Genomic DNA, 20,762 nt, shown 5'->3' on the forward strand with positions numbered 1-20,762 from the left:
GGAAAAGTCCCTTAGGATCACCAAGTCCAACCCACAACCCTACTCTGCAAGGCTAACACCCCGAAACCACAGCCCCAAGCACCACAGCCAAACCACCTTCAAACACAGCCAGGCTTGGGGACTCCACCACCTCCCTGCCCAGCACATTCCAATCCCTGACCACTCTTGAAGCAAAAAAATCCTTCTTCCTGTCCAATCTGAACCTACCCAGTTGCAGCTTGAGGCCATTCCCTATTGTTCTGTGGCTAATGAGCTGTGAGAAGAGAGCAGCACAACCTCTCCACAACCTCCTTCCAGGGAGCTGGAGAGAGCCAGGAGGTCTCCCCTCAGCTTCCTCTTTTCCATACTAACCATCCCCAGCTCCTTCAGTTGCTCTTCATCACATTTCTTCTCCAGGCCCTCCACAGCTTCCTTGCCCTCCTCTGCACTCCCTCCAACACCCAAATATGTTACTGTGTGATGGAAATACTTTTTATATGATGGAATCAGAGAATTGTCAGGGCTGGAAGGGACCTCAAGGCTCACCCAGTTCCAACCCCCCTGCCATGGGCAGGGACACCTCACACTACAGCAGGTTGCTCACAGCCACATCCAGCCTGGCTGCAAAAACCTCCAGGCAGGAGGCTTCCACCACCTCTGTGGCCCCCTTCAGACACTGGAAGGCCACAAGAAGGTCTCCTGGGAGCCTTCTCCTCTCCAGACTGCACAGCCCCAACTCTCTCAGGCTGTCTCCAGAGCAGAGCAGCTCCAGCCCTCTGCTCATCCTCATGGCCCTTCTCTGGACACCTTCCAGCCCCCCCAGACCGTTCCTGTAATACAGGCTCCAGAATGGACTTCCAATATCTGAAGAGGCTACAAGAAAGCTGGGGAGGGACTTTTGAGGGTGTCAGGGAGTGAATGGGGGGAAAGAAGCAAAACTAGAAGTGGGGAGATTGAGATTGGATATTTGGAAGAAGTTGTTCTCCATGAGGGTGGTGAGACACTGGCAGAGGTTGCCCAGGGAGGTGGTGGAAGCCTCATGCCTGGAGGTTTTTGCAGCCAGGCTGGATGTGGCTGTGAGCAACCTGCTGTAGTGTGAGGTGTCCCTGCCCATGGCAGGGGGGTTGGAACTGGATGAGCCTTGATCTCCCTTCCAACTCTTAACAATTCTATGATTCTATGCTTGCCCTGCCACCTCCCTAACCTTTCCCAGGTATTTCCTGCAGATTTGCTACCTCATTACTTTCCATTTTGCATTTCCAATTTCACTCTGCACACAGCAGCTTACACCCACACTTGCTCAGCCACCTCCAAGTTTCTTAGACAACACCTACAATTTGTTAAGCTCAAAACTGAATTCAAATTAGCTCCTTCCTTATTTCTGTGACTTCTCCCATCTTCTTACCTACACACTCATTAAACACAGTGTAATCATAATGTAGGCTGTTAATGAAAAGAATGGGTGGGACCAGAGGTAAGACACACCCCAATGAACTGCAGACTGACCATGAGCTCTTGGTAACAGTTCCTTAATATGGTTCTCCATCTGCCTTCATCATTCCAATTTCAGCCAGCCTGCACTTCCTCAGATTGTTCATGAGAACAATCAGATGAGGTCATGTCAACAACCTTGCTAAGGCCAAGGTGGAAAATATCTGCTAAGCTGTGCAGAGCAGAGTGACCTGTCACGGAGATCTGCTTGCTTGGACACTGTCTGTAGAGTGATACATTCACACTGTCCTCTGGTGCTTGTAAGCACTTGGCTCTGTTCATCAAATATGGGGCAGGTGAAATACAAAGAAACAACCAACCAACCAAAAAACCAACCACCCAAACAAAACCCCCACCAAAAAACCAACCACCCAAACAAAACCCCCACCAAAAAACCAACCACCCAAACAAAACCCCCACCAAAAAACCAACCACCCAAACAAAACCCCCACCAAAAAACCAACCACCCAAACAAAACCCCCACCAAAAAACCAACCACCCAAACAAAACCCCCACCAAAAAACCAACCACCCAAACAAAACCCCCACCAAAAAACCAACCACCCAAACAAAACCCCCACCAAAAAACCAACCACCCAAACAAAACCCCCACCAAAAAACCAACCACCCAAACAAAACCCCCACCAAAAAACCAACCACCCAAACAAAACCCCCACCAAAAAACCAACCACCCAAACAAAACCCCCACCAAAAAACCAACCACCCAAACAAAACCCCCACCAAAAAACCAACCACCCAAACAAAACCCCCACCAAAAAACCAACCACCCAAACAAAACCCCCACCAAAAAACCAACCACCCAAACAAACCCCACCAAAAAACCAACACCCAAACAAAACCCACACCAAAAAACCAACCACCAAACAAAACCCACCAAAAAACCAACCACCCAAACAAAACACCCACCAAAAAACCAACCACCAAACAAAACCCACACAAAACAACCAACCACCCAAACAAAACCCCCACCAAAAACCAACCACCCAAACAAAACCCCAACCAAAAAACCAACACCCAACAAAACCACCACCAAAAACCAACACCAAACAAAACCCCCACCAAAAAACAACCAACCACAACAAAACCCCACACCAAAAAACCAACCACCCAAACAAAACCCCCACCAAAAACCAACCACCCAAACAAAACCACCACAAACAAACCAACCACCCAAACAAAACCCACACCAAAAAACCAACCACCACAAAAACAACCCCACCAAAAAACCAACCAACCCAAAAAAACCCCACCAAAAAACCAACCACCCAAAAAAACCCCACCAAAAAACCAACCACCCAAAAAAACCCCACCAAAAAACCAACCACCCAAAAAAACCCCACCAAAAAACCAACCAACCAAAAAAACCCCACCAAAAAAACAACCAAAACAACCTCACCAAAAAACCCCAAACAAACAAAAAAGAAACAAAGAGAATTTTCACCACCACAAAACTTTGCTTACATGTAATTTATAAAGTAACATCTTACTGAAAGTGAGAAAGGGTCAGCCTGTTCTCAATCCAAAATGAAACTGTTACAGACTTTTTACCTCCATCTCCTCTGCACACAGCCCTGCAAAACTCTTGCAACTAAAGGTGGAATTGTTTGGGTGGCAGGGAAATGAACTGTAACTCAGGGAGGTAAGGGGCAGGTGATCTGTAGCTCACAGGATCAGAAGGTGTTAGGAATTAGAAGTGATCTCTGGAGATCTTCCAGTCCAACTCCCCTGCCAGAGCAGGACCAGAGAATCCAGCACAGGTCACACAGGAACGCATCCAGACAGGGCTGGAAAGGCTCCAGAGAAGGAGACTGCACAGCCTCTCTGGGCAGCCTCTTCCAGTGCTCTGGGAGCCTCACCTCCTCATGTTGAGGTGGAACCTCCTGTGCTGCAGTTTCCATCCATTGCCCCTTGGCCTATCACAGAATGTGACTGAGCAGGGCCTGCCCCTGTCCCTTCCTTCCTGACCCCCAGCCCTCAGCTATTGATAGACATTGATCAGATCCCTCTCAGTCTTCTCTCCAGCCTGAACACCCCCAGGGCTCTCAGCCTCTCCTCCCCAGCAAGGCCCTTCAGCATCCTTGGAGCCCTCCCTTGGACTCTCTCCAGCAGATCCCTGTCCCTCCTGCACTGGGGAGCCCAGAAATGGATCCAATATTCCAGGTGGAGCCTCATCAGACAGAGCAGAGTTGTAGTTGTAGGCAAAGAATCAATGCAGGATAATTCTGGATATCTATCTACACACGATGCTGTATTCCAGGTGGAGCCTGACTAGGGCAGAGCAGAGTTGTAGTTGTAGGCAAAGAATCAATGCAAGATAATTCTGGGTATCTATCTACAGACAATGTAAAAGCCTAAATCCACCTGGCTTTCTCTCCATATATTTTAGAAGATGTAACTGGATATTTTTTATATATATATATTGAACTGAAAGTCTTATTCTTCACAAAATTAATAGCTTTTCTGAGTTAAAAAAACCAAAACAAACCAAAGAAATGTGAGATGGTGTCACCAGTTTGTGCTTGCTTCCTGAGCAAAGGAATTTATGTTTTTTTTTTCCATTGCCAGCAGTGACAGAGTCAGTTTTGTGGCTTCCTCCTCCTCTTATCAGCTGCACAAGATTGTGAGCTGTTTCTCCAAGATCACAGCCACAAGCAGAACACCACATACTGTCATCTTAACATTTAAAGAACTGCTGGCATCTATCAAGCACTGGCAGAAATACTGCTCCAGGGACCTGGGGACCTGCTTTCCAATCCCAACCTTACATTTCAAAACTAGATTATTTGTGAGCTTTTCCTCACAGCTCAAAGCTCAGTGTCAAAAGGGTGATCTAATCCTACAGCCTTCCAAACTTCAGAGCTCTGCAGATTGGAAACTTCTCCACCTTCCATCAGCCACCTAAAATATCTTCAAATTTTCCCCTCAAGAACCACTTCAGTGCCTGAGGAAAATGGATCAACTGGTTCTATTAAACAGTCCTGGCTTTTACAATCACCCCTCGCAATCTTTTAGACTTGGCCAAGACTTCTCCAATTGTGGAATTTTGGGGAGTTTTTTCTTCACCCCCAAAATCATAAGCAGTGTAAAAGGCTGAGGTAAGATTTGACTTCAGTTCAGCCATGGCTGAGCTCACCAACTTGCAGTCATTTTTCCACAGAAGACTTGATGCAGTTCTCCTCCCTCCCTCCTTCCCTCCCTTCTCTTGCTATTTTAAGAGTATGTGCTTCAAGAGCTGCAGAAGAGTAAATAAAGAGGAAAATAAGAAGAACTCAGTCTTTAGAATGGTTAAAAAGTAACATAGAATCACAGAATTGTCAGGGTTGGAAGGGACCTCAAGGCTCAGCCAGTTCCAACCCCCTGCCATGGGCAGGGACACCTCACACTCCAGCAGGTTGCTCACAGCCACATCCAGCCTGGCTGCAAAAACCTCCAGGCATGAGGCTTCCACCACCTCCCTGGGCAACCTCTGCCAGTCTCTCACCACCCTCATGGGGAAGAACTTCTTCCTAACATCCAATCTGAATCTCCCCATTTCTAGTTTTGCTCCATTCCCCCCAGCCCTATCACTCCCTGACACCCTCAAAAGTCCCTCTCCAGCTTTCTTGGAGCCCCCTTCAGATCCTGGAAGGCCACAAGAAGGTCTCCTCAGAGCCTTCTCTTCTCCAGACTGCACAACCCCAACTCTCTCAGGCTGTCCTCATAGCAGAGCAGCTCCAGCCCTCTGCTCATCTTCACAGCCCTTCTCTGGACACATTCCAGCACATCCATATCCTTGTAATAGGGGCTTCAGAACTGGACATCCTCAAAACATTGGTGAAAATCCAATATTCCCATTACTGCCTCTTTAAACAACTAACTGGCAATTAATCACTTGGCAAATGACTTTAAATCTAGCTTCTCACTAGGCTATGTGGTGCTCTCAGTAGGATTAGGACCACAATTTTAGTTTGGAATGCTAACGTCACCTAAAGCCCCTCCAAACACTTACTCTGTTCTTTATCTATGATTTCAGTTAAGTTATGTAGCTCCTACCTAAGAATTGGTTGAAGATTCTCTTTTTTTCAGATACTATGTAACCACCAAGAGTTGGGAAATTCAAAAAAATTTGTTTTGTTAATGATATTTTAACAAAAACCTCTGCAAACATACAACCTGTGCTGTGAAGAACAAGGGAAAACTGCTAGCAAAGGAATTAATGCTAAATAACAGGCTCAGGATGTTTGAGTAACACATACTTTAAATAATTCAAGCCATTAAGTTTTAGCCTTAGCAGCTCTGTTGACAGTAGCACTGCTTCAACACTGGGGACTGAGCTGCTGGAGAGCAGGGAAGGGGAAAAGGACCTTGGGGTCCTGGTGGGTGGGAGGTTGCCCATGAGCCAGCAATGTGCTCTGGTGGCCAAGAAGGCCAAGGGCAGCCTGGGGTGGATCAGAAGGGCTGTGGTGAGTAGGTCAGAGAGGTTCTCCTGCCCCTCTCCTCTGCCCTGCTGAGGCCACATCTGGAATCTTGTGTCCAGTTCTGGGCCCCTCAGTTCAAGAAGGACCTCAGGGAACTGCTTGAGAGAGTCCAGCACAGAGGCACAAAGATGCTGAAGGCAGTGGAAGATCTTCCTGATGAGGAGAGCCTGAGGGAGCTGAGGGCTCTGGAGCTTGGAGAGGAGGAGCCTGAGAGGAGACCTCATTGCTGGGGCTCAAGATGTGCAGGGGGAGTGCCCAGAGGCTGGAGCCAGGCTCTGCTGGGTGATGCCCAATGCCAGCACAAGGGGCAGTGGTGGAAGTTGAGGCACAAGAAGTTCCAAGGCAATTTTTTTCCCCGTGAGGGTGACAGAGGCTTGGACCAGGCTGCCCAGGGGGGTTGTGGAATCTCCCTCTCTGGAGATATTCCATCCCCAGCTGGATGTGTTCCTGTGTGACCTGCTCTGGCAGGGGGGTTGGACTGGATGAGCTTTCGAGGTCCCTTCCAGCCCCCAACATTCTGTGATTCAGTGATTCAACCTTCATTAAAACCACACTCTCTTGATATGCTCTACCTAAATCTACACTTCAAGTACTTCAGGATGAAACCTCTTACTGTAAAGACTTCCTGGTATCCAAGGGCTTTCTAAACAAACAAATCACAGGCCCACAGAAAACAAGATTATTTCTCTGCCACCACTCCTAACAATACACTGGTTCAACAGCACTGGCAGCATCACACAAAGCTTAGCAACACAGCCATGGGCTGCTCTGCAAGGAAACCACAGAACCCAGACTTCACCTGAGCCAGGATGGCATGGGAAAAAAAGAAAAAAATCTCTTGCTGTCTTTGATTCACAGAAGTTTAGCCTTAGGCAAGTAATGACAACTGAGTTCCATGGAAAACACTCATCCAGCTGCTAGGCTGGATCATTGAGGATGAATCCTTAAAAAGGAGATCTTTAAGGGTATGGAGTTCAGGACTAATACTGGTTCAGGACTAATCCTGGTCCCAAAAGCCAGCCTTCAAAATAACAGCCACAAGAAACCCACCTCCACACAGATCCAACCTGATTTTGTCTCATCATCCACTATTTCATATTTCATATCTTCCACATCTCTCTGAGGCAAGACCTCATACATTCACAGACTCTACTTAACAAACAAACAAACTTTAAGAAGACAACATCAGCACAGAAGGTCAGTAAACAGGAAATGATGAAATTCTCGCCGCGTTGACCTCCGCCTCGTTTTGTCCCCCACCAACTCTCTGTTGTTGAGAGAGATTTCTTCTTTTCATGTTTACTGACCTTCTGTGGCTGTTGTTGTCTTCTTAATGTTTGTTTGTTTGTTAAAGTTGCGTCTGTGAAATCTGTATGAGGTCTTGCCTCTGTGAGATCGTGGAAGATTTTGAAAATATGAAATAGTGGATGATGAGACAAAATCCAGGTTGGATCTGTGTGGAGGTGGGTTTTTTGTCGGATGTTATTTTGTAGGCTGGCTTTTGGGAACCTGGATTAGTCCCTGACCTGTTTTAGTCATGAACTCCATTCCCTTAAAGATCTAATTGTATGGATTCAGAACTCAGTTGATACCAGTCCTAGCAGGCAGGGATGAGTGTTTTACCTTGGATATAATGTTGTCATTTACTTCCTAAGGCTTTATCTTCATGTGTATCACAAAGACAGCTAAGAGATTTGTTTACTTTTTTTCCCAACCAATGCAATTCCTGCGCTCAGGTGTTAGTCTGGGTTCTGTGGTTTCCTTGCAGAGCAGATCATCTGGCTGTGTTGTATAGCTTTGTGTGAGGCTGCCAAGGTGCTGTTGAACCAGTGTATTGTGTAGGATGTGGTGGCAGGATAAATAATTTGTTTTCTGTGGGCCTGTGTATTGTTTGTTTAGAAAGCCCTTGGTTTTATCCAGGAGTCTTTAACAGTAAGAGGGGTTTCATCCTGAAGTACTTGAAGTGTAGATTTAGAGGTAGACGATATATCAAGAGAGTGTGGGTTTATTGAAGGGTGAATTCACTGAATCCTAGTATGTGGGGGATGGAAGGGACTCGGAAAGCTCATCAAGTACACCCACACTGCTAGTGCTAGGGTCACACAGGAACACATCCAGCTGGGGAGGGATATCTCCAGTGAGGGAGTTTCCACAACCCCCCGGTGGCAGACTGGTCCTAGCCTCTGTCAACATCTCGGGGAATTAAAAATTGCCGATTGGAACTTCTTGGTGCCTCCAACTTCCACCACGGCCATTGCTGCTGGCATTGGGCATCACCCATGCAAGGGCCTGGCATCCTGCCTTCTGGGCTGAACACTGCAAACTCTTGAGCCAAGCCTAATGAGGTATCCTCTCAGGATCCTCTCTCCAAGCTCCAGAGCGCTCAGATACATGATGGTCTCCTCATCAGGAAGTCTTCACCACTGCCCAGGAAGCATACTGTGCTGCATCTGTGCTGGGTACTCCTTCCTCAAGCAGTGAACTGAGGTCCTTCATTGAACTGAGGGGCCCAGGATATACTGGACACTAAGTTTCCATATGTGGGCATCCAGCTGGGCTGTGGCTGTGCGGGCTGGAGAACTCCTGTCCTACGCAACCTCTGACTTCTGTTCCTACACAAGGATGCACCTTGGCCTTCTGTGGCCTCATGAGCACACTTGGCTGGGATCATGGGCATCCTCCACCCCACCTGGACCCTAAGGTCCTTTTCCCATTCCTGAGACTTCCAGCTGATAAGTCCCACAGTGTTGACGCAGTGGGGTGCTACAGTCTATCACCATGTGCTGTGCTAAGGCTAAAACTTAATGCTTGAAATTATGTAAAGTATGTGGTACTCACCAAACTTCTGAGATCTGTTTATTTTGCATTAATTCCTTTGCTTAGCAGTTCTTCCATTGTTCAGTCATCAGACACAGGTGGTATGTTTGCAGTGGGTTGGTTAAAAGTTCATTAAACAAATTAACATTTTTTTTTTGAATTTTCACATCTTCTTGAGTGTTAACTTAGTATCTGTATAAAAAAGTGAATCTTAAACCAATTTCTTAGGTAGGAGATTCATTACTTAAACTGAAAATTAATAGACTATTGCATGTACTTGATTAAGAACAGAGTAATGTGTTTGGGAGGGGATTTTTGGGCACGTTGAGCTTTCCAAACTAATTTTGTCGGTCACACTAATCCTAATGAGTGCAACTCTTATGCTAGTGAGAAGCTAGATTTTAAAGTGCATTTGCCAAGTGTTTAATTGCCCAGTAGTTGTTTTATGAGGCAGTAATGGGACATATTGGACTTTCATCCGAGTTTTGAGGATGTTCCAGTTCTGAAGCCCCTATTACAAGGATATGGTGTGTGGTATGTGTCCAGTAGAAGGGCTGTGAAGATTGTGAGAGGGCCGGAAGCTGCTCTGCTATGAGGACAGCCTGGAGAGAGTTGGGGCTGTGCAGTCTGGGAGGAAGGCTCCTGAGGAGACCTTCTTGTGGCCTTCAGTATCTGAACGGGGCCCATGAAAAGCTGGGGAGGGACTTTTGAGGGTGTCAGGGAGTGATAGGACTGGGGGGAATGGAGCACAAAACTAGAAATGGGGAGATTCAGATTGGAGTTAGGAAGAAGTTCTTCCCCATGAGGGTGGTGAGAGACCTGGCTGGAGGTTGGCCCCTGGGATCACCCCCAGGGTAGGTGGTGGATGCATCATTGCATGGCAGGGGCGCCAGGCGGTTTTTGCATGAAAGGGGCTGGTGTATGAGGCTGTGTGAAACCTGCTGGTGTGTGAGGTGTCGCCCTGCCCATGGCGGGGGTTGGAACTGGCTGAGGCCTTGTGGTCCTTCCAACCCTGACTTTATGTGCATGCGATGTTACTTTTGATCCATTTAAAGACTGAGTTATTCTTATTTTCCTCATTTATTTACTTTTCTGCAGCTCTAGTAGCAATACTCTTTAAATAGCTAGGTGAATGGGAAGGAAGGAGGGAGGGAGGAGAACTGTTCAATGTCTTCATGTGGAAATAATGTCTGCAAGTTGGTGAGCTCAGCCATGGCTGAACTGAAGTCAATCCTTACCTCAGCCTTTTAAATCTGCTTTTTGATTTTGGGGGGTGAAGAATAAAACTTCCACCAATATTCCACAATTGGTAGAATGTCTTGGCCAAGTCTAAAAGATTGCGAGGGGGATCTGTAAATGCCCAGGTATGTTTATATCAGAACCAAGTGATCCAATTTGCCTCAGCTAACTGAAGTGGTTATTGAGGGGAAAATTTGAAGATATTTTAGGTCGGCTGATGGATGGTGGAGATGTGTCAAATCTGCAGTGCTCTGAAGTTTGGATGGCTGTTAGGGATTTGATCACCCTTTTGACACTGAGCTTTGAGCGGTGAGGAAAAGCTTCACATATAATCTAGTTTTTAAAGGTATGGTTGGTTGGTAAAAGCAGGTCCCCTGGTCCATGGAGCTGTTTTTCTGCCAGTGCTTGATTGATGCCAGCAGTTCTTTAAATGTGTGATGAAAGTTTGTCGGTGTTCTGCTTGTGGCTGTGATCTTGGAGAAACAGCTCACAATCTTGTGCAGCTGATTAGAGGAGAGGAAGCTCATAAACTGAATCTGTCACTGCTGGCAATGGAAATAAAAAAACATAAATTCCTTTGCTCAGGTATGAATGACACTAATACTGGTGACTACCATCTCACATCTTCTTTGGTGTGTTTTGGTTTTTTTTAAACTCAGAAAATAGCTATTATTTTTGTGTAGAATAAGACTTTCAGGTTCCTTCCCCCCCCTTGCTGTTCAATATAGTGATTGTAAATATAAATATCCAGTGACATGTTCTAAAATTGATGGGAGTGTATTAATGCCAGGTGGATTTAGGCTTTTACATTGTCTGTAGTTAGATACCCAGAATTTCTTGCATGGTTTTATTTTGCCTTACAACGTCAAAACGCTGCTATGCAACTAGTCAGGCTCCAACTGGAATTCTGACCATCGTGTGTAGATAGATATCCAGATTTTTCCTGCATTGTATTCTTAGCCTACAATACAATCTCTGCTCGCTGTCTGATGAGGCTCCACCTGGTATATTGGATCCATTTCTGGGCTCCCCAGTGCAGGAGGGTGACTGGGATCTGCATGGTGAGAGAGTCCAAGGGAGGGCTTGCTTCTGCTAGGATGCTGATTGGGACTGGCTGCAGTGCCTGGGGAGGACTGGATGAGAGCCCGGGGGTGTTTAGGCTGGAGAGGTGAAGACTGTGAGGGATCTGTTCAATTGTCTATAAATAGCTGTGGGATGGGGGTCAGGAAGGAAGGGGTCAGGGAAGGCTCTCTGCGCAGTTGTGCCCTGGGATAGGCCAAGGCGGCAATGGCATGGAAATACTGCAAGCCCACAGGAGGGGCCACCTCAAAATTGAGGCGGTGTAGGCTCCACAGAGCACTGGTAGAGGGCCTGCCCTGAGGGCTGTGAAGTATCCTTCTCTGGGCCGTTCCCAGCCCTGTATTGGGATGAGGTTAATGCGTGCTGACCTGTGCTGGGATTTCTCTGGTCCTGCTCTGGCAGGGGCGGAGTTGGTCAGGAAGTTATCCAGTGTATCTACATTCTAAGTCAAATATCACCCTTCGGATACTGTGTGCTTAAGATCACATGCCCATTACCTCCCTGTGTTACAGTTATTTTCCATGACCACACCTAAAACTTTTACACCTTTTGTTGCAAGGAGTTTTGCAGTGGATGTGTATTGTGAAGTGGGAGTTGGTGGTAAAATGTCTGTAACTGTATCCTTTTTTGGATTGAGTAACAAGGCTGATCCCTTTCTCACTTTCGAGTAAGATTGTTCATCTTTATCTATGTCTGGTAAGCAAAGTTTTGTGGTGGTGAAAAATTCGTCTTTGTTTCGGTTTTGTTTGTTTGGGGTGTTATTGGTGTGGTGGGTTTGGGTGGTTTTTGTGGTGGGGTTTTTTTGGCTGGTGGGTGTGTGTTGGGTGGTTTGTGGGTGGGGTGTGTGTTGGGGTGTGTTTGGTTGTGTTGGGTGGTGTGTTGTGGTTTGGTGGGTTGTTTGGTGGTGGTTGGGTGGGTTTTGTGTGTTGGTGTGGGTTTGTTGGTGTTTGGGTGGTGTTTGTGTGGTTGGTGTTGGTGGGTTGTGGGGTTGTGTTGGTGGTTTGTTGGTGTTGTGGTGGGTTGTGGGTTTGGTGTTGTTGGGTGGGTTGTGTGTTGTGGTTTGGGTGTTTGTGGTGTTGTGTTGGGGTGGTTGGTTTGTTGTGGGTGGTTGTTGGTGGGTTGTTGTGGTTGTTGTGGGTGTGGTGTGTTGTGGGTTTTGGTGTGGGTGGTTTTGGGTTGGTGGGTTGTGTGTTGTGGTGGGGGTTGTGTTGTGGTTGTGTTTGTGGGTGGTTTGGTGTGGTGTTGGTTGTGTTTGGTGTGGGGTTGTTGGTGTGGTTGGTGGTTGTGTTGGGGTGTTGTTGGGTGGTGTTGTTGTGGTGGGGGGTGTGTGTTGGGTGGTTGGGTTTGGTGTGGGGTTTGTGTTTGGGTTGTGTTGTTGGTTGTGGGGTTGTGTGGGGTTGGTGTTGTTTGGGTGTGGGTGGGTTTTGTGTTGGTGTGTTGGTTTGTGGGTGGTGGTTTTGTTGGGTGGTTGGTTTGTTGGGTTGTGTGGTGTTGGGGTGGTGGTTTGTTGGTGTGGGGTTTTGGTGTTGGTGGTTGGGTTTGTTGGTGGTGTTGGGTGTTGGTTTGTTGGTGGTGTTTGTGTGGGGTTGGTTTGGTGTGTGGTTTTGTGTTGGGTGGGTTTGTGTTGGTGTTGTGGTTTTGGTTGTTTGTGGGTGGTTTGTTTGGGTGTGTTGGTGTTTTGGTGGGGTGTTTGTTGGGTTGGTTGGTTTTTGTGTGGTTGTTGTGTTGTGGGTTGTGGTTTGTTTGTGGGGGTTGTGTTTGGTGGTGGGTTGGTGTTTGGGTTGGGTGTGTTGGTTTGGGTTGGTGGTTTGTTGTGGGGGGTTGTGTTTGGTGTGGTGGGTTTTGGTGGGGTTGTTGTTTGGGGTGGTTGGTTTTTGGGTTGGTTTGGTGTTTTTTGTATTCAACTGCCACATGATGTTTTGAATCAGTGCCAATCGTGCATTACAGCCACCAGAGGAATGTGTGAATGTATCACTCTACTGAAAGTGCATGCAAGCAGAATCTCCGTGACAGGGTCACTTGCTCTGCACTGCTTAGCAAACGTATATTTTCACCACTTGGTATGACTTAGCATGGTTGTTGTTCATGACTCTTAATCTGATTGGTTACTGGTACAATCTGAGGAAGTGCAAGGCTGGCTGAAATTGAGAGAGACTTGATGTAGCAGATGGAGAATCCTTTTATAGGAACTAGTACTATTGAGCCATCTTGGTCACAGTCTGCAGTTCTTTGGAGTGTGACGTACCTCTTGTCCCACCCATTATTTTCATTAACTGCCTACATTTATGATTACACTGTGTGTAATGTGTGTGTAGCGTAAGGTAGTTGGGAGAAGTCACTAGAAATAAGGAAGGAGCTAATTTGAATTTCTGTTTTGTGATTTACAATGTGTAGGTGGGGTCTAAAGAAACTTGGAGGTGGATGAGCCCGTGCATTGTGGGTGTAAGCTGCTGGTGTGCAGAGTGTAATTGGTATGCAAAATGGAAGTATATGAGGTAGCAAAACTGCAGGATAATTACCTGGGATAGGGTAGGGACACGGGGACTGGGACAAAGCATACGAAAATCATAGAATGGTTAAGAGTGGAAGGGAGTTCAAGGTAATACATGTTTCCAACCCCCCTGCCAATGGGCAGGGTCAACTCACACTACAGCTGGTTGCTACACAGCCCTCATACTAGCACTGGCTGCATTAAACATCTGGCATGGAGGCTTACACCCATACCCTGGGCAACCTCGGCCAGTGTACTATCAACTCCACTAATGGAGACAACTTCTTCCAATATTACAAGTCTACAATCTCCCAACTTCTTGTTTTGCTTCTTTACCCCCATTCACTCCCTGACACCCTCCAAAAAAGTCCCTCCCGCTTTCGTGTAGCCTCTTCAGATATTGGATAGTCCATTATGGAGCCTGTATTTCAGGTTCGGTCTGGGGGGGCTGGCAAGGTGTCCAGAGATTAGGCCATGTGGATGATGCAGGGGCTGGTCCTGCTTGCTATGGAGACAGCACCTGGAGAGAGTTGGGGGCTGTGCAGTCTGGAGAGTGAGTAGGTCCATGGAGACCTTATTGTGGCCTTCCAGGGTCTGAAGGGTGGCTCAGAGGTGGTGGAAAGCCTCCGCCTGGAGGTTTTTTGCAGCCAGGGTGGATGTGGCATGTGTTGAAACCTGCTTGGTAGTGTGAGGTGTCCATGCACTGGCAGGGGGGTTTGGAATAACGGGTGAGCCTTGAGGTCCCTTCCAGCAATGACATATTCTATGGATTCATCATATAAAAAGTATTTCCATCAACAACAGTAACATATTTGGGATGTTGGTGGGAGTGCAGATGGTGGGGAAGGAAGCCTGTGGAGGGCCTGGAGAAGAAATGTGATGAGAGCAACCTGAAGGAAGCTGGGGATGGGTAGTATGGAATAAGTGAAAGGCTGAGGGGTAGTCCTCAGGGCTCTCTACAAGCTCCCTGGAAGGTGGTTGTGGGAAGAGGTTGGCTGCTGCTCTCTTATCAAAGATCTTTTAGCTCAGAACAATTGGGATTGGCCTCACAGCATGCAACTGGGGAGGTTCAGATTGGACAGGAAGAAGGTTTTTTTTGCTTAAAGAGTGGTCAGGGTTTGGAATTGGCTGGGCAGGGAGTGGTGGTGTCCACCAAGCCATGGCTGTTGTATTGATTGGTGGTTGGCTGTGGTGCTTGGTGGCTGTGGTTTCGGGGGTGTTAGCCTTGCAGTGTTGGGGTGGTTGGGGTTGGACTTGGGGATCCTAAGGGGGTCTTTCCAACTGTATTTTTTCTGTGTGTTTGTTGGGTTTGAGCTACAAACCTGAGTAATCGTTGTTAACTATGTGGTGGGTGTAGGATTGACCATTTTTGTGTGAATATAGCATAGAAAGATTCCTAGAGCTTCAAAGTGGAAGATTCAGTGGCAGAAATTTTATTTCATGGTGGTAATTCTAGTTATGTAGATGTGGTGTCAGATTATGAGAGGAGGTAAGAAATATGTCTGCGTGTAATTGTTAACTTGTGATCATGGTGTAAGCATTCACTCTTAACAAGACTCATGTAGCTGATATGTAAGTTTGATTGCTAGCAGCTGTGTCGTTCTGATTATGAATCTGATGCTGCTTCACATTGATCATGTAAGTGGTGGATGCTACACAGTCAGTTCAGTTTGAAAAAAGAGGTGGCTGAGGGAAGGTCCTCATTGCTGTCTACAACTACCCTGTTAGGAGGTTGTGGAGAGTTTGGTGATGCTCATATTACTCAACAGTCATTAGCTGTAGAACAAGAGGGAACAGCTTCAAAATACTTAAACTGGTTAGGGTAAGACTGGTCAGGAGGAAGAATTTTTTCCGCCCCATGAGTGGTCAGGGGTTGGAATGTGCGGCAGGGAGGTGGGTGGAGTCCCCAAGCTGGATGGTGTTTGCAGGTGGTTTGGCTGTCGGTGGCCTGTGGGCTGTGGTTTAGGCGGGTGAGCCTTGCTAGAGTCAGGGTTGTGGTTGGACCCTTGGTGTCAATGAGGGGCTTTGACATACCTGAATGGTTCTGTGAGTCTGTGAATTTTATTCAACTTTGTTGAGAGTTTTTTTATAGCTGGATTTCAGCATGAAGATTTGGGGAAAGGATTGCAATGTTGCTGATTGTAATACATTTTTGTGTCTTCTTTTTTTTTTATTTTTGGGCTGGGGTTTTTTTGGTTACTTAGGTTAGGTCTCTGAGGGTAGCTTTGCTTCTTCTTGTTTCAGGCATAACTGCTTGTCTGCTGTTTTCGTTATGTACATAAGGAATACAGAGTTCGCTGCTGGGTGATTCTTTCAGGTGTAACATGTCCTGGTGAAGCTGCGGTATTCCCATTGCTTCAGAGCTGTATTCCATGTTTGCTGCTCTTGGAAGATCAGTTCCTTTTCCGGGATGCCTTTTTTATGCTCAGGAAAATGTAGGTCTTTCAAGCTTGGATGTTTTTGGGTTTTTGTTTGTTTGGGAGTTCTTGTTTTTGTTGGCGGGTTTGGTTGTGGTTTTTGTTAGTTTTTTTTTATTATGTCTTGAGGGTTTTTTTGTTGGCTTTGGGGTTTTGTTTGATTTGTGTTTTATAAGGTAAGAAATTGAAAAAAGCTTATTGAAAGCCACTACTTTAGGGGGTTTAATAGTGGATGCTGTGGCTGTGTTGTGTCGGGGCAGCTGATGTGTTTGTCTGACTCATCATACTATTTGCTGTTGGCCTTTTCCGCTCTAGCATTGATCTGGGAGCTTTGTGTGTTGTACCCACAAGGTTTCTGCCTTTTTCATAGTTCTGTCAAAGGGATTTTTTGTATGTGTATGTAATCCAATCATTAAAGCTGAAGTTCAGTTTTTTTCTCAATTCTGAGACAATGGGAATCAAATGTCTTTGTTTCTGGTTGAGTGCAAAGTTGTGGTTTTGTGCTCTTTGACTCTTGGGGGGATAGTGCTGGGATCGAAGGTTGGTGGTGTTCCTTCTGTGCTTTCTTGACTAATAACTGTGATGTGCATTTGAGCTCATAGGTATGTTTTGACAATGTAGGAGTGATTTAAGGTCGACATAGACTTCTTTACTCTGTGATGACTGAAGCAGAATGGGTTGCAGGTTGTATTGATGCCTAAATTACAGCTAGCAGTCGGAATATGCAGTTCGTTGAAAGGGAGCTGAGCTTGCACTGGAATTTGGGCACAGGGAAGGAGATAAGGCATGTGTACACTGCGGATTCTGTGCGTGTTGCGTTGTCCTCTTTCTATTTCAAGTTCCCACTTGGTTGGCGTGGTAGCCTTTTTGAAGGTTAGAATCAATAGAAATTGTCAGGGGTGGAAGGGACCATGGATTTTCTAATTCAACAACCACCGGCCATGGGCGGGACATCCTCACATTCCAGCAGGTGGGCTCACAGCTAATCCTGCCTGGCTGCTTTATACAGCTGGCATGAGGCTGTCCACCACCGCCCTGGGCACCTATGCCCTGTGGCTACTCCTCCCTATGTGGGGAACATTCTCCTTTTTCCTATCTTACTATTCTCATGCTACCAATTGTGTCTAGTTTTTGCTCCACATTCCCCCAGTCCTTTCACTTCCCTGACCACCAGCATCCAAAGTCCCTCACCCTGCTTTTCTGGTAGCCGGCCCTTCAGATCCCTGGCAATGGCCACCACCAGAAGGGTCTCCTGGGAGCAGCCTTCTCCTCTCCACTGACTGCACATACCCCAAACTCTCTCGACCAGGTCTGATCTCCTCTCCAAGAGGAGCAGAGGCAGAGCCTCCAGCCCTCTGCTCATGTCTCCTCATGGCCCTTCTCCGGGAAACACTCGTTCCTGCAACCTCCAGATCCTCTTCTGGAACAGAGGCATCCAGAAGGACCCAGTAGCTCCAGGTGTGCGTCTGAGCAGTGTTGGAGCAGTAGGGGGAGAATCCCCTCACCTGGCCCTGCTGGGCCACTATTATCTTGCTAGAACTAGCCAGGCTCTGCTTGGGCTCTTCTGGACCGCATGTTGCTTCACTGATGGCTCCTGCTGTGCTTCTCCTCCCCAGCACCACCAAGGCAATTTTATTTCATAATGTTGCTATATTGTTTCTATGGATAACTTGAACCTTAAACATCTCTCAGCTGTTTCCTATTTGGGGTCAGTCTTGTGTTGTTTTATTTAGCAGGAAGAATTGCAGTTGTCATGCAGCATGGTGTTGGTAAACATAACGATGGGTAGGGAGAGAAGTTCTCTCTTGATTATGCAGTTTTTTTATAGGGGTATTGCCAGTTGAGGGCCTGAGGGTAATGTTCATTATTCTCTGTGTTACAGACTTCCGGGAGCACACAAAAGGTTGTGCTGGGTGTGTTGGTCGGCTGGCCACTGTGTGATATGATCTGTGTGTGGTGGGCTTGGGTAGAGTACGGGGCTGCCAAAAGGTGGTGGTGGGGCCCAGCGTCCATTTAGGTTTTAAGAAGAGGTCGGATGAGGCACTTTGTGCTATGGTTTCTTGCTGACTTGTATGGGTTGGGGTGATCTGTGGGTATTGATGATCTTGGAGAGGTCTCTTCCTATCCTTGGTTGTTTCTGTGTTTGATTTTGAAAGTCAGTGTTTCATGTGAGCTTGATTTTGATATGGACGAAAAAAAGCTTCTGTTGCTAGGAAAAATTGAGGATTCTTCGGTGGAAGTACTGTTTGGAATTCCATACTGATAAATGTTGGAAGCCTTAACAAGTGGCCCGATTTCTCATCTCTGTGTGACAGCAAACATGCTGGAATTGAACAGGCCCCCTGACACACTTTGTGTGAAGCTGTTTTTCTTACTGTGTGCTCGTTCTTTTCATGATGTTCTATTATGTGTGGCCTAGTGAGGCTAATGGAATAACTCTGACACAGAATGATTCTGCAAAAACCCTATGGATCACCCAATTAACTAAGGTATCTCTAGTGTGAATAAGCTTGCCTTGCTTAGATTTTTTGCCACACTCTTAACAAGGACATTAAAAATCCACGGCATTTGAAGGTGCTCCGTTGGGAATGTGGTGGAGTCCAAGGCCTGGCTGTGTTTGACTTGGTGGTTTTGGCGTGTGGTGCGTGGGGGCTGTGGTTTAGGGGTGAGGACTTGCAGAGTAGGTTGTAGGTTGGACTTGTGGGCTCCCCGAGGGGCTTTGCATCCCCCTGGATGTTTCCTTGTAGTGGATTCTGGGTTGGACCTTGGGTGATCCTGAGGGTCTTTTCCATGCTGGGCTGTTTCCTTGTAGAGGTTTTCTGGGTTGGTCTTGGTGTTGCCTGAGGGGTCAGCATTTCCATAGGTGGTGTTTCCTTGTAGGGATTTGGGTTGGACTTGGTGCTCCTGATGGCGTTCTTTTCCAAGTGGTTGTTTCCCTAGTAGTGGTTTCTGGGTTGGACTTGGTGATCCTGAGGGTCTTTTCCAACATGGATGTTTCTTGAAGTGGTTTATGGGTGGGTCTTGTTGATCCGGAGGGTCTTTTCCATAGCATGTCTGTTTACTGTAGTGGATTTGGGTTGGTACTTGGTGCTACTGGAGGGGTATTTTCCAAGCTGGTGTTTCCTTGTTAGAGGATTCTGGGGTGTGGACCTTGATGATCACTGAGGGTCTTTTCCAGCTGGCTGTTCACTTGTAGAGGTTTCTGGGTTGGTCTTGGTGCTCCTGAGGGTCTATTTCCATGCTGGATGTTTCCTTGTAGAGGATTCTGGGGTTGGACTTGGTGAGCCTGTGGGTCTTTTCCAGCTGGCTGTTTCATGGTTAGAGGTTTCTGGTTGGACTTGGTGCTCCCTGAGGGTTCACTCTTTCCTAACTGGAATGGGGGTTTCCTTGTTGAGGGATTTGGGTTTGGATCTTGGTGCTCCATGGAGGGTCTTTTCACCAAAGCTGGATGGTTTCCTTGTAGAGGTTTCTGGGTTGGAATTGGGGATCCTGAGGGTCTTTTCCATGCGGATGATTCCTTTGTAGAGGATTCTGGGTTGGGATCTTGTTGTTCCTGGGGTCTTTTCCAAGGCTGGCTGGTCCTTGTAGAGGAGTCTGGGTTGGGACTTGATGATTCTGAGGGTCTTTTCAAAGATGGGCTGTTTCCTTGTAGTGGATTCTGGGTGGGACTTGATGAGTATAGAGGGTCGTTTTCCAAATCTGGACGTTTCTGTGATTATTGGTACTTTTGGAATTTGTGTTATAATGGCTTTATATTATATTTGTGTTCAGGAATCTTCCTGTGTCTATCATAATTGCTATTTCCACTTTGTAGCTAGCTGATTCTGTGAAGGTTTGCGGTTAGTTCTTGACTATTTCCACTCTTGTAATGTATTATGTATATAAAATTGAGCATTTGGTGGGAGGTGGGGGAGGGCGATATAATACACCGCAGGTGGGTGTTTGGGTGCTTTTGCCCACAATCAACCATGATGGTCATGTACTGCAGCTAGGGGTTTGTGGATACGTTTTTGAATGTCTCATTTGGTTGGGTGTAGTGGGGTACGGGGCTTTTTCTGGGTTGGTATTAGTCATCGGAGGTGGCTATCCTGTTGTTCGCCACACCCCACCACGTTGTGGATTGTGAGGTGTTTGTTATTGCCTTGTGTGTGTTTTGTGTTGGGGTTGGTTTGTGTGACGGGGTTTGTTCCACCACTACTGTTACGGTATCACGTTGTGGGGTTCTTACGTTGTGTACAGTGCTTCTGTTTATACACAGAGCTTTGCACAGGAGTAAAGGCTCTTGTAAAAGTACTTGTTAAAGTTGACTTGTGATTTAGAATATTCTCCAACCAGAAGATTGTGCTTGTGCATGTTGGTGTAACCCACATAAAGAGATGGTCTAGTTCTTTCTCTTGGGTGTTGGTAATAGCTGTCATTAGTTGTTGCTATGTAATATACTGTTTGTAGATATTGAAGTGGGACTTGTAATATGGTAATTTTTTATTATTTTTTTTTATTCTTCTTCTCTCTTTTTATTACCGATGCTTTCCCTGCATGGACAAAAAGTCTGGAAGGTTTTGCAAAGCTTTTTCACCTCCCTTTGGCCCCGCTTTGCCCGCTTTCAGAACCGGTCTCATTCTCCATGACTGCTGTCTTACTACAAAGTCCACAAGCCTGGGGGTCATTGCAATCATGTGGCAATGTTCTGAGTAGGAGCTGCCCATTCCGAGTTCACACTTTGTGGCGTGGGAAGGAAAATCGCCGAGCATGCGATTTCTATTTCATTTTG

General features: G+C 46.7%; 1 protein-coding gene across 1 annotated transcript in view; it reads right to left on the bottom strand.

Annotated features, from left to right (window-relative positions):
* The window catches only part of NCKAP1 (NCK associated protein 1), a 113,991-nt gene that overhangs the window by 91,084 nt on the left and 2,145 nt on the right, over positions 1-20,762 (bottom strand). The gene's annotated exons all lie outside the window — the stretch shown is intronic.

This window comes from Indicator indicator, chromosome 5 (genome assembly GCF_027791375.1).
Source record: "Indicator indicator isolate 239-I01 chromosome 5, UM_Iind_1.1, whole genome shotgun sequence".
NCBI lineage: Eukaryota > Metazoa > Chordata > Aves > Piciformes > Indicatoridae > Indicator > Indicator indicator.